Here is a 14,324-nt window from a genome sequence, read left to right as displayed (position 1 = left end):
ATTCACAATAATACAAAAGCTAACAAGACGTGGTGGATTTAAACAATTTTTAAAAAAAATATTTTATTATTAAAATTCTCTGGATAAAGGGTTATTTTATGTTGTTAAATACTGACATTATTGTTATAACTTCCTTTCACTAAATGGGAACGAAATGGGATCTGGTTTCACCATCCTTTAAGAACTTCTGTATTATCAATTGGATTATTATTTTGTCAGTTCCACACAGCAATACTCCCAAGAGCAAGACAGAAGAATAATTTCTTCTCAGCTGCAACTAGGACGGGCATAGCAAAAATAAATTGGTAAAATAGATCTAGAGAAAACAGAATAGCTACAGCAGATTAGATAGACCTACATCTCTTACAGCAACAGTACACTAGGGGGACTACTTTTACTCTTTCTCCAGCAGTGGACACATACCACAATCACTAAAAATTGTGCAACATCATAAAGTTAGTCCTTTTGGCCTTGATATCAGTAGAACCTGCAGTCAACAGGCCAAATCCATCCCTTGCTGTAACTCTTGTAAAGTCAATGGAGTAAACCGGGGATTAACTTGTCTCATTATAAGGTTTTTCCCTTTAATCCAGAGGTATGTTCATTACACACCAAATTACTTTGATTAAATATGAATTTGGCAACAGACAAGAGACAAATCACCTTAAAATGGAGCTTGAAAAGCTGATGTATCATTCAATGAGGTGGATTCTGATCTCACTGACATCAGTGTAAATCTACAGCAGCTCCATCAAAGTCAATGGAGTTCATCTGAATTTACGCCAGTATGAGTAAGATCTCATTCTGGCCCTTTTTCTATTTTTGGAAAAGCTGGGTTGCTCTGTAGAACATAAAATGCCTGAGTTCTGTCTTATATGGGAAACTTTCTCTAAATGTGTTGAAAAACCTTTTGTTTCTTCTTTAAATATGGTAATTTGCTTGGGTGTGGGGGATTATTGTTCTTTATATCCAGCAGAGGAGTGAGCACAAGGCTGCAGTCCAGGAACCAATGAGCTCTAATTCTGGCTTTGGTACTGACTGCTCATGTCATTTTGAAGAAATCATTTAATCTCTCTCTCTCAGTTCCCTTCCCCCCCCCCTTTATTTATAATCTTCTCTGGTATGCTGTTAAATCAAACACCTAACATTTTGCTAGAACACATGTGAAGGACTAAATTATATGGGCCAGAATTTCAAGAGTTCAGCACCCAACTGCTCCCATTTACGCCCTTAAGTAAGTGCCAGATTTTCAAAAGTACCTAGCACCCATAACTGGGGCATCATTCTCAATTAGAGCGGCTGGCTGCTGAGCAGTTTCAAAAATCTGGCCCTATTCATACGCCTTTGCTGTGTATTTTTTTCTATTTTAATTGCCATTTTGTCTTGCAAATAACGCGCTACACTATATTTGAAATGTGCTGTACAACATCATAGGAAGAAGCACCAGAAAAAAAAGCACTTGGGTTGTTTAGTGTGACTCCTGTGTATTACAGGACAGCTCCTACCACAGATCATTCTCACTAGTGCCTTATCTAAATTGTTTATGAAGATCTGCAGTGATGCTGTCCCAGTCATCTTCCCTGGGATGCTATTGCGGTTAGAGTTAAGAACCTTTTTTTATGGTCTTACTTAAACTTTTCCATTCTTAGTTTCAGGCCATTGCTCCTTGTCCTTCCATGCTCTGAGGTTGTAAATAACACCCCTCCTTCAGTTAAGGTCAAGCTTTATACTCATTAAAGACTCAAACAAAAAAAGATTCATCCCTTCTACTGCTTCTTTACAAGTGGGGAAATTACCCAAGCAATTCAGCTCTAGGCAGTCTAAGTATCTGTGCAGTGACCTGATGCCGACCACACAGCAATCTGCCTGGAAAATTCATAATTGCTGTACCATCCTACATGGCATTATAAATGCCACCAACTCTCATTACAAAAACCACCAATGGTAATACCAATGCAGAAATCTTCTATAATCACAGGTTCCCAAACCAATGGTCGATACAGCACTTGCTGGTGGTCCAGGGAGAGCGAGCTAGTCACATGGTGTCAGTTCTCCTGTTTGCTTCCAATTGCCAAACTGCATTAGAAAAGCTGAAAATGCATACTTTCCTAATAGTATATTTTTCATGTACGCAATTGTTGTAGTTGCTGCAGGATCTCTGTAATGGTGAATAAAAGTGAGGTGGTCCGTGCAGTTGTGAATGGGAGGAGATGTGGTGCATTCGACTGAGAATGGGAGAGGAGATATCGATAAGACAATCTCTTTATTAAAATGTGATCCACTGTTGAAAACCACTGTTCTTTATCATGGAGCAATACTCCCAAAGTGAAACTTAGACCACCAGTAACTTCACTGTTGCTGTCAATTTTACATGAAAGGCATTCAGATGCTGCGATGAGGAACAGCAGTATAAAACCCTAAAATAAGCGCTGGTAAGACATTTGGCTTTGCAATAGTTTATATTCTTTTGTTTTCCTGTTTCGTTGTACATGCCCAGTGGCAGAATCGGGCTCTTGAATTTGTTTGAATTTGACCCTTACTTTTGGCATTTAATTTAAGGCTAAAATGTGTCCCATTTAAAATGCATATGATGATACCTACATGCTATGGTGACTGGGAGACTAGAAACAAATCTCTCTCCCTAAGGGACTTGTGATCATGAGAGGCGGGGGGCGGGAAGAGTTGGGACCCCATTATGCTCGATGCAATACAAAGAAAGAGGTGGTCCCTGCCCCAAGAAGCTTACAAATCTATTTCCAGACAAGATGTAATGAGTGAGTATAACAGATGGTAGGATGTGAAGCAACAGTTATAAGAACATATGAATGATTTGAACAACTTGATAGTTCTGAACCATGAAAAACTCACATAGAAATATTGGGGGGTTGGTTTGTGTTTGCCTCCCATTGCTTTGATTTCTTGGCACAAGTGGGTTTAGGAGGGAGGGATATAGAGGCAGAAACGGTAGCAGTCTTGCAGACCAGTTCATGGAGAGCATTCCATGGGCAAGGATCAGCATGAAAGAAGGCATGGGGACACTTGTAGGAGAACCAGACAAAAGGCTGGCCAAGGCTGGCATCCTTGGAGGAGCAGAGAGAGGGGGTCAGGCAAAAGAGACAAGAGAGGATTAGTAGGGAGTGACAGACTTGTCAATTACTTGTGGTTCCCAGGGTTATTATTTGTTCTTTTCTTGTGCACTCTAATCTATTTTTCTGTGTGGTTTACAGTTTTTCTATGTTGTAGAACCTTGACTTTGAATTCCTTGACTTTTGCAAGCTTAATACTGTCCTCATTGCTGCATTAATATTAGCTTTTATTCAGTAAATATTGACTTAACTATCTGCTGTATGATGACTAATCACAGTAGTTTACCTTTAAAAGTCTCTCCTTATGCCCAACACACAGTGTTATTAATGAGTAAACTCAAACAGAACAGTTCAGCCAAAAGGCTGACAAAATCCAAAACAAAAGACTTGACCCTCACCTTAAATATATCAGCTGATATCTCCTTAGTGCTAATGGGGTGCATTCCAAACCAAAAAGAGCTAAACAGTTACTGCAGTAGTTCTTCTTGGCCAGCCATATATTTCAAAGGTAGCCTGGCAGAAAGGAATAAAAGGAGTAACTAAGGAAGACCAAACACACAAGGCCAGATTCTGTTCTTTGTTACAAGGGGACAACCTCTATAGAAGGCCCTAAATGTAATTTCTGGTGGCTAAGCTACATGGAAATCTCCAGAATCTTAAAATATATTGACCCCAATACTTTCCTATGTGTTGGGTGCTATGTGCCAGGACAGCAGCACAGTAATGGATGAGAGATAAGCCATTACCTTATTTAGCTCAATTGCCATTTGATTTTGCTCAATAGAAGAATGAAAGAATTCAGCACTACAATACAGATGTCTCATGAATCTTTTTTACTAAGAAGTCAACGACAGTGGTTTGAGAGCTCATTTTTCTCTCCCACAATAAATGCATTCAATGGGAGCTGAGCATGTGCTGGGGAAATGACTGGGTCAGGAGAAAGAAAGGTACAGAAACCGTGAGAGGGTTCATTCAGGTGGACTGCTGACATATAATCATCTTTGCACACTTTTCCTTTCTCTTTGTTACAGCAGTGGCAGCTGCAAAGCGTTGACCTGAACTGAGAGATCTGAGAGCTTCTACGTCAAATCAAGAGAGCATGCTCTACAATCTACTTGTCTCCTGTTGAGGCAGGTACTATTCCTCCTTCGCTTGAGGGTGAGGTGCCACTAGTCTTTTTATCTGATGATTCTTGACAGCTAAAAGAAAACAAAAAAAATCATTTTTTAAAAGGAGGATCATTTTAAAAAAAAGAAGATCAGAGTAGTTGAGGGTGGAGGCCCTGCTTTTGAGTGGTAACACAGAGTACGTATGTTAAGCAAAGAGTTCGTGGAATCATTTGCTGTGACATGTTTCCATTTTTCTGTGCAATAATCACCACATAACAGCAGTAGTTTAGAATGGGATCCTGATTTTGCAGCTCTGGTCTGTTTCTTCCAGGTTGCGGTGGGTTTTGTACTCAGTGAGATTTGTTTTTTAAGAATCTCTGTGTTCAAGTAAGATATCACAACTCAGTTAACATGGCATGAAGGATTCCCAGTCTTTCAGATCAGTTTGATGCTAATGGTAATAATTAGGATCATGTGGGGACCAGCTAACATTCAAATAAAATGAAAACCCCCTTATCTGTGTAAACCAGATTCACAACTCTGGTTGAATGCACATCCAGCTTAGGGCATAGACATGTCCTGGGGACGCAGTTCCTGGAGGTCCATGATGATGGAAGAACTTAAGCTATATTATTTTTAAAGTTAATTTCTAGCCCTCTTCGTTGCAAGGAAAAGCTTGAAAATGTGAACAGAGTGTAGCTGATCCAGAGATAAGAGCCTCCAGCAGAAGGAAGAGCAGGAGCCATACCAGCCAGGAGGAAGCTGCCTGGCCCTGTACCCACCACCAGAGCGGAACAGGTCCCCTCTTCTAGCAGGGCCCCTTTTTGCTACTCTGAGTGGCCAGCCTGTCATTGCTGTGGCTCTGGAGGAATAATCTCACCACTGCTAGGCAGGAGGGGCCCTGCAGTAGCTCCTGTCATTGCCAACTCTGGCAACCAGCACCATTCCACTCTCTGCTGGGGAGGTAGCAATAGGGATCCCCACTCCCTTGGAGGTTGGGGGTGTCATTTGGGGCAGCGGAGATAGTTGGGGCAGTTGTCTCCCCCCAGGTTTTGTGCCTGCCCCTCAACTTTTCATACCTCATCACCAGCCGGCACTGAAGTGTCAGCCCCAGGCCTGTGGGGCTGGCCAAGCTGGGGTTCCTAATCACCATGCTGTCAGCACCAGCCCCTTACCCTACTGGCCAGACAGGAAGGAGTGGCCTGGGCCAGAGCTGAGCATGGCGTGAACTAGGCCCCGATCCCTGCCCCAGTCCAGCTGTCAGTGAGACACACACCTCCCCCCGAATACCCAGAATAGGACCAGCACACCACCTCCCTGTCTCCCTCTGCGATGGAACTTGCCTGCTAACCTCCCACCCCCACATGAGCAGCTGTAGTCCCAGAAGTGGGGATGCTGACCCAAATTCCCTCACCTCCCCCCACACCAGAATTTTTCTCATGTGACGTCCCTCTCTGGTTGGTAGGATAGAGTCTGAATCTTCCTTCCTCCTGTAAAGGCTCCAGTCTGAGTGAAGACAGTGAGCAGTAGTCTGGGAAGGAAAGGAAGCCTCAGTCTGTCAAAAGGAGGAGCTGTGGCAAGCCTTCAATCAGCCAACTCTTGTGGGCAACAGTGGTGCTGGCAGGAAGACAGTCTGAGCCATGGTGGCCTTTATGTCCAGATGTGGCTAGATTAACATTATACTGCCCTGGTTGAATGTAGATTAAACAAATCATTATCTGATCCTGCATCTCACATGACATTGGATACCCAACCTCTAGATTAGGACAGATGAATTAGAACGAACTAGTGGTGTTAAATAGAACCATGATCACTTCTCCAAGGAGGATGATCTGGTTCCAGACAGGAAGCACCAAGGACCATAATGTGTCCTTTATCAGTGGCATAATGGATCTTAACAAGGAACAGTTGTTTCAGGATGTGACTAGAAGCCAAGAGTTCTGGTGTAATTTTGGAAAAGTTACTTAAACTCTGTGCCTCAGTTTCTCAATCTGGGAATACCGCTTTACGTTCCTCACAGGCATGCTGATAGCTAATTAATCTCAGAAAAGCACACTGAGTTGCTTTAGTGAAAGGAGCTAGACAAGTAATAACTATTATTAATTTTAGAGGACAGCTGTGTAAATGGAATCTTACAGTATACATATGAACCAAGGGTCGAATGTTATGAAAGAGTCTATGATTAGTGACTAGAACTGGGTCTTCTGAGGAGAACATGAACGTTTGCCATGTGAAAAAGATAGCACAGATAGAGTACAATGTGTCCTTATTTTTATGCGGGGTCACCATGTATCTAAACAGAGTACAGAAAGCATGTGAGAGAGGCACTCACCCCTATAATCTATTGTCTCAACTCAGAGGATGCCAAGCAGTATTTTACTGTTGGCACAAACACCCTCTCACCTTCAACTTCTCCATATCTCATCTACATGTCTTAACTGCAGTGGGATCTCACTGGATACTCACTGTTCTAGCAAATGCAGCCACTGCCAGCCCTCTCCCCCTTTCCCTCATCCCTTCCTACTATAGGCTAGGTTAACATGAAACTCAGGAGGACTTGTGAAAACACTCACTATATCCTCTTCCTTCATGAGACAGTTTACTTTAGATAATACCACTTCTGCTGACGAAACTAGAGAGAATGCCAGAGTACCCCAGCTGCTTATATCTTAATGAACACAAGATTTACTTAAAAGTTACAATACAAATGCAAAGTGAACGCATGTAACAGAGAAAACAGATTCAAAATAAATAAAGGCAAATACGCTATTCGTCAACGTTCTCCAACTTGGGAGGTTTCTTCACAGATATGGTTACAAGAAACGTTAAAACTGCACAGGGCCGGCCTAGGGAAAATGGCATCCTGGGCAAACTTTCTTTGGTGCCCTTTAAGTACTGTTCCCCGAGCAGCGGGCGGCCGCTCAGCAGTCAGATCAGCAGTAGGTGGAGCAGCAACGGCGCTGCAGGTGTAATGCTGCCAGGAGGGCAGAGAGGGGATGTGTGTGAGTGCCTGAATCCCACCCCGCGGCCCCCTTTATCCCCTCCCCCACCTCCTGTATGAGCACAGCCCTTCTGCGGCCTCTTGACTACAGTGCCCCCCGACCACAGCACCCTGGACGGTCGCCCATGTCACAAGGCTGGCCCTGAAACCACAAAAACATAAATAAAAAACAAAATTTCTTACTAAAACGTGCTTTGGCTCACTCCACATGCACTACAAAGGATTGACACCTCTGCCAGCTTCTAACTTGCCTTAATATTCATTATTGGTTTGGAAATAACTTTTTATTAAAGAACATCACAATACTAAATAATAGGTCAGGGAAGCTTGTTATGAAGGTTAGGATTGTAGGGGAGCCAATTGTCTTGAATGCAATTGACCTTAGAAGACAGTGATTTTACATTAATATACAGCCTTTCATCCGAAAGGATCCACAGTGGAATCAGTGCCCCAGTGTGCTAAGCGCTATACATGGGGACAGTCCCTGTCCCTAAAAGCTTACAATCAAAATAAAATAAGTAGTACCCAGTACTAGAGCTAGACAAATAGGTTTTAAAGCTGGTTTGCAAATATCTTAGGGAATAGAAGCAATAATTAGTTTGCTATTTTTTGACAGATCATATTATTTATAATTTGCAAGTATTTGGCCAGCTGTCAGGTATTTGTAAAGATGTTTGACTCCTCAGTGTTTCACAATTGTTAACGGAAGAGCTGACTGAAAAATTTCTAAATTTTTCAGCAAGAAAGACGGGCAAACTTTTCTCAAACATTTTCATGCAAAAGTCTTCCAGTTTTTTCAGCCAATTTTAGTTAGCACACACCATTATTCATCCCAAAATTTATACCAGAAGTGCTTTATTAGTTATTCACTATTTCTATGCACTCAGTTAGAGTTACAGTCATCCAGTCAAGGAACAGAAATGATACCATGTAGTGAATCACATACCACAAGTAACAAAGAGTGAACACATGAAGCGAGCAGCTCACAAATAACCCATACTCTGAATATTGTTCATTCAAACTATTTGGTAAATGCTTCCAAAAAACAAATACATTCCAGACAAACACAGACTGGTATATGCATGACTCCTGATCAGAAGAAAAGGCCTAACTGTGCAATTAATGATTCAACCAGCTCTACCCAGCACAAACAATGTAGACAAATTTCAGAGTAACAGCCGTGTTAGTCTGTATTCGCAAAAAGAAAAGGAGTACTTGTGGTACCTTAGAGACTAACCAATTTATTTGAGCATAAGCTTTCGTGAGCTACAGCTCACTTCATCGGATGCATACTGTGGAAAGTATAGAAGATCTTTTTATACCCACAAAGCATGAAAAAATGGGTGTTTACCACTACAAAAGGTTTTCTCTCCCCCCACCCAACTCTCCTGCTGGTATTTAGATAAGCTATTGGTTAACTTGGTTAGTCTCTAAGGTGCCACAAGTACTCCTTTTCTTTTTGCGAATGTAGACAAAATGTTTAAGCACCCCTACACCACAGTTTAGAGGGCAGGATGTGTCAGATACTGAAAGATATTTTAAAAATAATATATCCCAAATTGTGTGCTCTAATGGGCAATGGGAGTTAGTGCGTAACCCTCAATGGGTCTGAAACAAAGAATTAGTATAACCAGAGCAGCTATACTCTGGAGGAGAGAGATGCTGCGGAGGTGGATCAGCCAAAACAAACATGGAGAAAATGTAAGGCATCTACCAATTTTCTAGTGGTTCAACATGACCAGGAAAATTAGTAACAATTGCAGAATGCAGAAAATGATAGATTTTCCCCTTTGAAGGGCAGCGAGTGTTAAGGAGAAGGGTTAGTGGCCAGAGTTAGATTTTTTGAAAAGGGTATGAAAGCGTCTCATGTGAAAGAGATAGCACAGAGAAGGGTACAGGCTGTTCTTATTTTTGAGTGGGATCACTATATCTCTAGATAGGGCACAAAGAGCCTGGGAGAAAGAGATACACACTCCCTTTAGACGTAGCTCTTTGTAACTCACAGACGCAGCACAAAGCACCCAGACAGACTGCTTCAGAAGAGAAGCAAACCACTAAGCCATAGGCAAGGTTGTAATGTAGTAATTTTACAAGAGCAGGCTCACGCTGTAACGTGTATTGTTCTCGTCTGAATGCATGAGAGGAAAGTGAGACGTGTTATGCACATGGCTATGAGGGAAATGGTTTCCATAGGAACAACGACAACATATGACTGTTCACCTTCCTCAGCCCACCAGTTTGGCTGGCTAAGGGAAGTGATTTGGACACAGAGGGCCAAATTCAGAGCAGCTGTAAGGATGATGTGTAGCTTCACTTAAGTCAGTGCAGTTGCTCCCCCTTCTGCCAGCTCTGTATTTGGGTCGGAGTGTCTGAAGTATTGTAGGGAGAATAAGGAAGAACACTGGAGTTCCAAAGGGGGCTCAGAAACTGGGCAGTAATATTGCCAGCGTATCATTCTGCTCATTTCCAGATTAGGGCAGTCTGAGGTGTGAAGTACTGTCAAGAGAGCCTTTGAGTTTCACTCCTCTTTTCTTGCCATATTGAACCACCCTGAACGTTGTTGCACTGCAGTTAGATTAGCTCCAACTCAGGCAATTTGGGGCAATACATAGCAGCAATAACTAATTACAGACTCCGTATGCAAATGCTTAGGCACATAAATAACTTTACTCATGTGAGTAGTCCCATTGACTCCAGTGTAGTTAGACTGGTGTAAATGGGAAAAGAATCACACCCCATCATGTTCTGAAACAGAACTCTGGAAAGTGCTCAGAGTACTCTCTAGGATGTTAACAAAATGAAAGAAACCACATTTCTTAAGTGAGTAGATCAAATCCAGTGACTACATTTGTATAAGAGCAATTTACTGATGATCTGGCTGACTGTCACAAGAATTAATATCAGGCAGTGCTGTTAGTGATTAATTTAGTTCCAGTGGCCTTTATGTTGACTTCAGACTCAGCAGAGGTATTAAATTGATTTTTACACCACATACACATAAAAGATTCCTTAGAAAATGCTCCTAAAATAGATGGCACAATAGGTGGAAGGTATGTTTATCATGTGCATTCTTAGCCTAATCCACCCCTCAGCACACAAACAATTATACAATGTAATTCTGGCAGAACATACATACTATAATTTTCTGTAATCTATCATCAAATATAGTCACTTTTAATCACCATTTAGCAGAAAAATCTGCTCAAATAGGGCATTTCATTTTAATAAAGCAGTTGTGATAGAAAGAGAATATTTCAGTTAGAGATAATAGCTCTCATCTGAAATTCACATTACTTAATCTTTTTGTTCTTTTGCTATTTTCAAAGAGTAATTTATCTTGGCACTTTCATGACAAAGAAAAAAGAATAGAATTTCATGAGCTGTCACTTACATCTATTGCAGAACAAAAGGTCTACAGAACTTAATTCATATTTGATCTGATGCCAAAGGGAGACAGCCTGAATTAAGCACATGTTCATAAATGTGATGAAAAATAAAAGATCCAAGAAGGTAAAATAATGTAAATCCAATCTAATTCCTGCCAATGTTTGCCCACTCAAGACAATTCAGAAAATGCATCGTTTCCAGAACCTTCCTGTGACTGTGGTATTATTTTTCTGAATATCTAGCTTAGTAATATTTTCTTTTTTATTATATTTACATTTCTATTGAAATGTGCAGGCATATTATTTTAAATACGCTCATTGAATTCTTCTTGCCAGTGGATTCCATTTATCTTCCAGGATGCCAATAAGGCTTTATATTTGCAAGTCTGAAATATCCCTCATTAGGGACAAGGAAAAGATGATGTATCAACAGCATGTCATTGTCACAGAAGAATAAACAGCACACCCTGATTAGCAGGGCTACTTTTATTTATTATTCAGCATGCTACAAAATTGCTTTTCTTCTTTTGCCAGGGAGTGGAGGGGAATGAAGCATCTAGTTTTCAGTGAAGAAGTCCTGCTTTTAACCACAATTCTGTCAGGACTCAGACTTTAACACAACATCAAATAACTTTCTCAAGGTCCTACAGTAAGGCCATATTTCAGTCACAAAAGGAGCCCAGGATTTGCTTGCGTTTCAGTCCCTTAACCAGGAGCTCAAAGATTTGTGCCGTGATGGGACATTGTCACTTTCCCTATCTTAGCTATACATTAATATTGTTCAAGGCGTTTTTGGATGCGACGCTCAGTGTTCGGCCAGGCTGTTCGGTTAAGTTGTGCAGCTATTATTGACGTTGTTCTGAAGCCCAAGAGTAGAAATGCATGTAAGCTTGTCGAGTGGGCCTACTGGTCTACCTAAACAAAAAAAAGTCTTTCATCATGACAGTTTGCCCCCACCCCCAACGAAGGCTTGATTCTCAAGACACAGGGTCTTAAATTGAAAACTAGAAATGACTACTTACACGGGCCACCGAGTAGTATTAAGTGGAAATCACACATTTGTGAACTACTTTGTATACCCATTCTAACACAGCAACAGTACCATTCATGATTCACTAGCTTATTATTGCACCGAATGGGAATTCGGTTCTGTAATGATGAGTAAACTGGGATAATAAACATACCATAGTGACTTGAGGAAGAGCTCTGTGCAGCTCAAAAGCTTGTCTCTCTCCAAGAAGTGGGTCAAATAAAAGATATTACCTCACCCACCCTGTCTCTCTATACTATAGCACAGTCATTTTGTTTGGAGGGGGATCTTAGTGCCAGATACACGATTTGATGGAAAATATTGGGTCTGATCTACACTACAATGTTTTGTTTGCAGAAGGTGCCTTTTGTTGCCACTGGTCTGCATGGATCCACGGCCAACTTTAATTCCTGCTGGTGAAACCCAGCCTTTCTGTTGTTAATCTAAAATCAACACCCGGAACAACACCAATCAAGTCATCAGCCATTATACTTCTTCCAGCAAAATCCCTGGGTGAATTCTGTATTACCTGTACCAGCAACAGTCCCACAATGCCCCTGTCTCTCTCAACTTTGAATTCCACTGCCCAAGGGTCAGAGTGATCACAAACATGCCCTTCCCTGCCTCCTGACTGTAAAATCCCTGGCATGTTTTGTAAATGCCTCTTTTCCTGCTAGCCCACCTTTGCAAGCAGACACGTATGATAAAGCTCCTGCTGCTGCCTGGACCACCAGGGAAGTCCCAGATCTCCTCAGCTTGTGGGGAAAAGGAGCAGTGCAAGTCTAGCTGCAAGGTAACTACGGGAATAAAGATGTTTATGCAGATTTTGCAGAGGTGATGCCAGGGCCGGCTCTACCATTTTTGCCACCCCAAGCAGGACGTCTGAAGACAGAAGCTGCCGCTGAATTGCCGCCGTGGCAGCCAGAAGAGTAAATCTGCCGCCGAACTGCCGCCGCAGCGTAGCCTGCAGAGTAAAGCTGCCGCCGATTTGCCGCTGCCGTGGAAAGACGAGTGCCGCCCTGATGGCACACGGACTGCCGCCCCTTTCACAGTGCCGCCCCAAGCACCTGCTTGGAAGGCTGGTGCCTGAAGCCGGCCCTGGATGATGCAAGAGCTGGACTGCAACAGGGACAAGAAGCAATGCTAGGCCAGAACAGACAGGTCCTGCTGCCCAGGAAGGGTATCCAACATGTGGTCTTCCCCAGGGAATGTGCCTGAGCAATCTAGAGCTAGGAACAGTGACCAATCACTAGGCAGATCCAGGATGCTTAGAAGCAGGTGGGATCCAGTCCACTCAAAACAGACTGGTGTCCACCCAGCGACGGGGACAGGGCCAGGTTGTGACACCTGGAATTGAAGTAATAGGGTTGTTGTTCTTGTCATCACTCATGGTCATAAATGATCTGCAACTCACAGGTGATGGGTTTGGTGTGTTCTAGGGGGTAAAGCCCCCAGTGAGGGACAAGGAGAAGACCCCCTTCTACTTGGAGGTCTGAGGAGTGAAGCTCCCCAGGTAGGCATGGCATGACAGAGGGGTGGCGAGGCCACATTTGAATGGCATTGTGCCTTCGTGCGCGGAGTCACCAGAGAGAGTGGTGCAAGGCCAGGTTTGAGTGGCATTGTGACCTCAACCACCAGGTCCCAATTGCCACTCAAATTTGCCCCAAATGCCCCCCCGTCTGGAGACCCTGTAAACCAGGTCACAATGCCACTCAAATTTGGCCTGAACGCGCCCCCTGTCTGGAGACCCTGTGAACCAGGTCACAATGCCACTCAAATTTCGGGCTTCCAGGCAGGTAACATGTTCTCCCTCCTAAACAAAATTCTGCTTCCTCCACTGGCTCAAACATCGGTGAGGCTGGGCCCACTTTCCAGAATATTGAGGGACCCTAGGCCCTATAGGCCCCTAGAACTCAGGACCTAGGCTCCCTAATTAGCTGCTGAGACTTTACAGGATAGCCACACTGAAATCCCATTCAGTGGAACAGCAGAGTTCTCCTCCCTATTGATATTCCAGGCTTCACCCATTTACACTAAAAAAGCAGCTATTTGCTGGGGTATGTTTATTTCTTATAAAATCTCCATCAAGGCCTGGTTTCTCTTAAAATGCAAAGTATATTTCTGTGCTGTTTCAGGCAAAACACCCTCATTTAAGGATTTTCATTTTACATCATGGGTGAGCACACTTTACCAAACCTGGCCCTTAGGAGGTAGAAAACTGCAGTGGCCAATGACCATGAGCTCTCCCATTTTCTCAGTGTTTCTTATAAACACTAGAGAAGTTGGAAACTGCACGTTTCCCACTGATAAGAGTGTCATTATTATTGCTAGTGAATGAGGTGCTCATAAAAGTGTGAAACATGCAGCCTAAACTGCATATTACCACATGAGGATTTGCTAGTGTTCCTTAACCCTTAGCTGAAAAATCCTTCTGATCTGATCATATTTAACCTAATTAAAATACAAACCAAGGACTTCACACCACACTAAACTTTCAACTTCAGAAACCAAGGGCCAGGTTAATTAAATAACTTATTTATTAAATTTCATTTCATTTTTGTGCAAATATGATATTTGTCATATATTCTATATGTCAGCATAGCACCAGGGCAGGGGTGCTCACTCTGGTCACTACTAGTGCTTTACAGAAGATCCATGCTGGCAATTCTTTGCCATTATGCACTTAATTTTTTTTTAGACTTTAAACTTTTT

At 42.5% G+C, this 14,324-nt stretch overlaps 1 long non-coding RNA gene across 1 annotated transcript in view; it reads right to left on the bottom strand.

Annotated features, from left to right (window-relative positions):
• Positions 1-3,910: 3,910 nt before the first annotated feature.
• LOC141987256 (uncharacterized) overlaps positions 3,911-14,324 on the bottom strand; it is a 309,719-nt gene continuing 299,305 nt past the window's right edge. Inside the window, exon 4 of the long non-coding RNA XR_012639480.1 lies at positions 3,911-4,285. This is a non-coding gene — a long non-coding RNA (uncharacterized LOC141987256). The remainder of the gene's footprint in view (positions 4,286-14,324) is intronic.

This window comes from Natator depressus, chromosome 5 (assembly GCF_965152275.1).
Source record: "Natator depressus isolate rNatDep1 chromosome 5, rNatDep2.hap1, whole genome shotgun sequence".
NCBI lineage: Eukaryota > Metazoa > Chordata > Testudines > Cheloniidae > Natator > Natator depressus.
The sequence above is the reverse complement of the archived record's forward strand: the minus strand, read 5'-3'. Positions and strand labels throughout refer to the sequence as shown.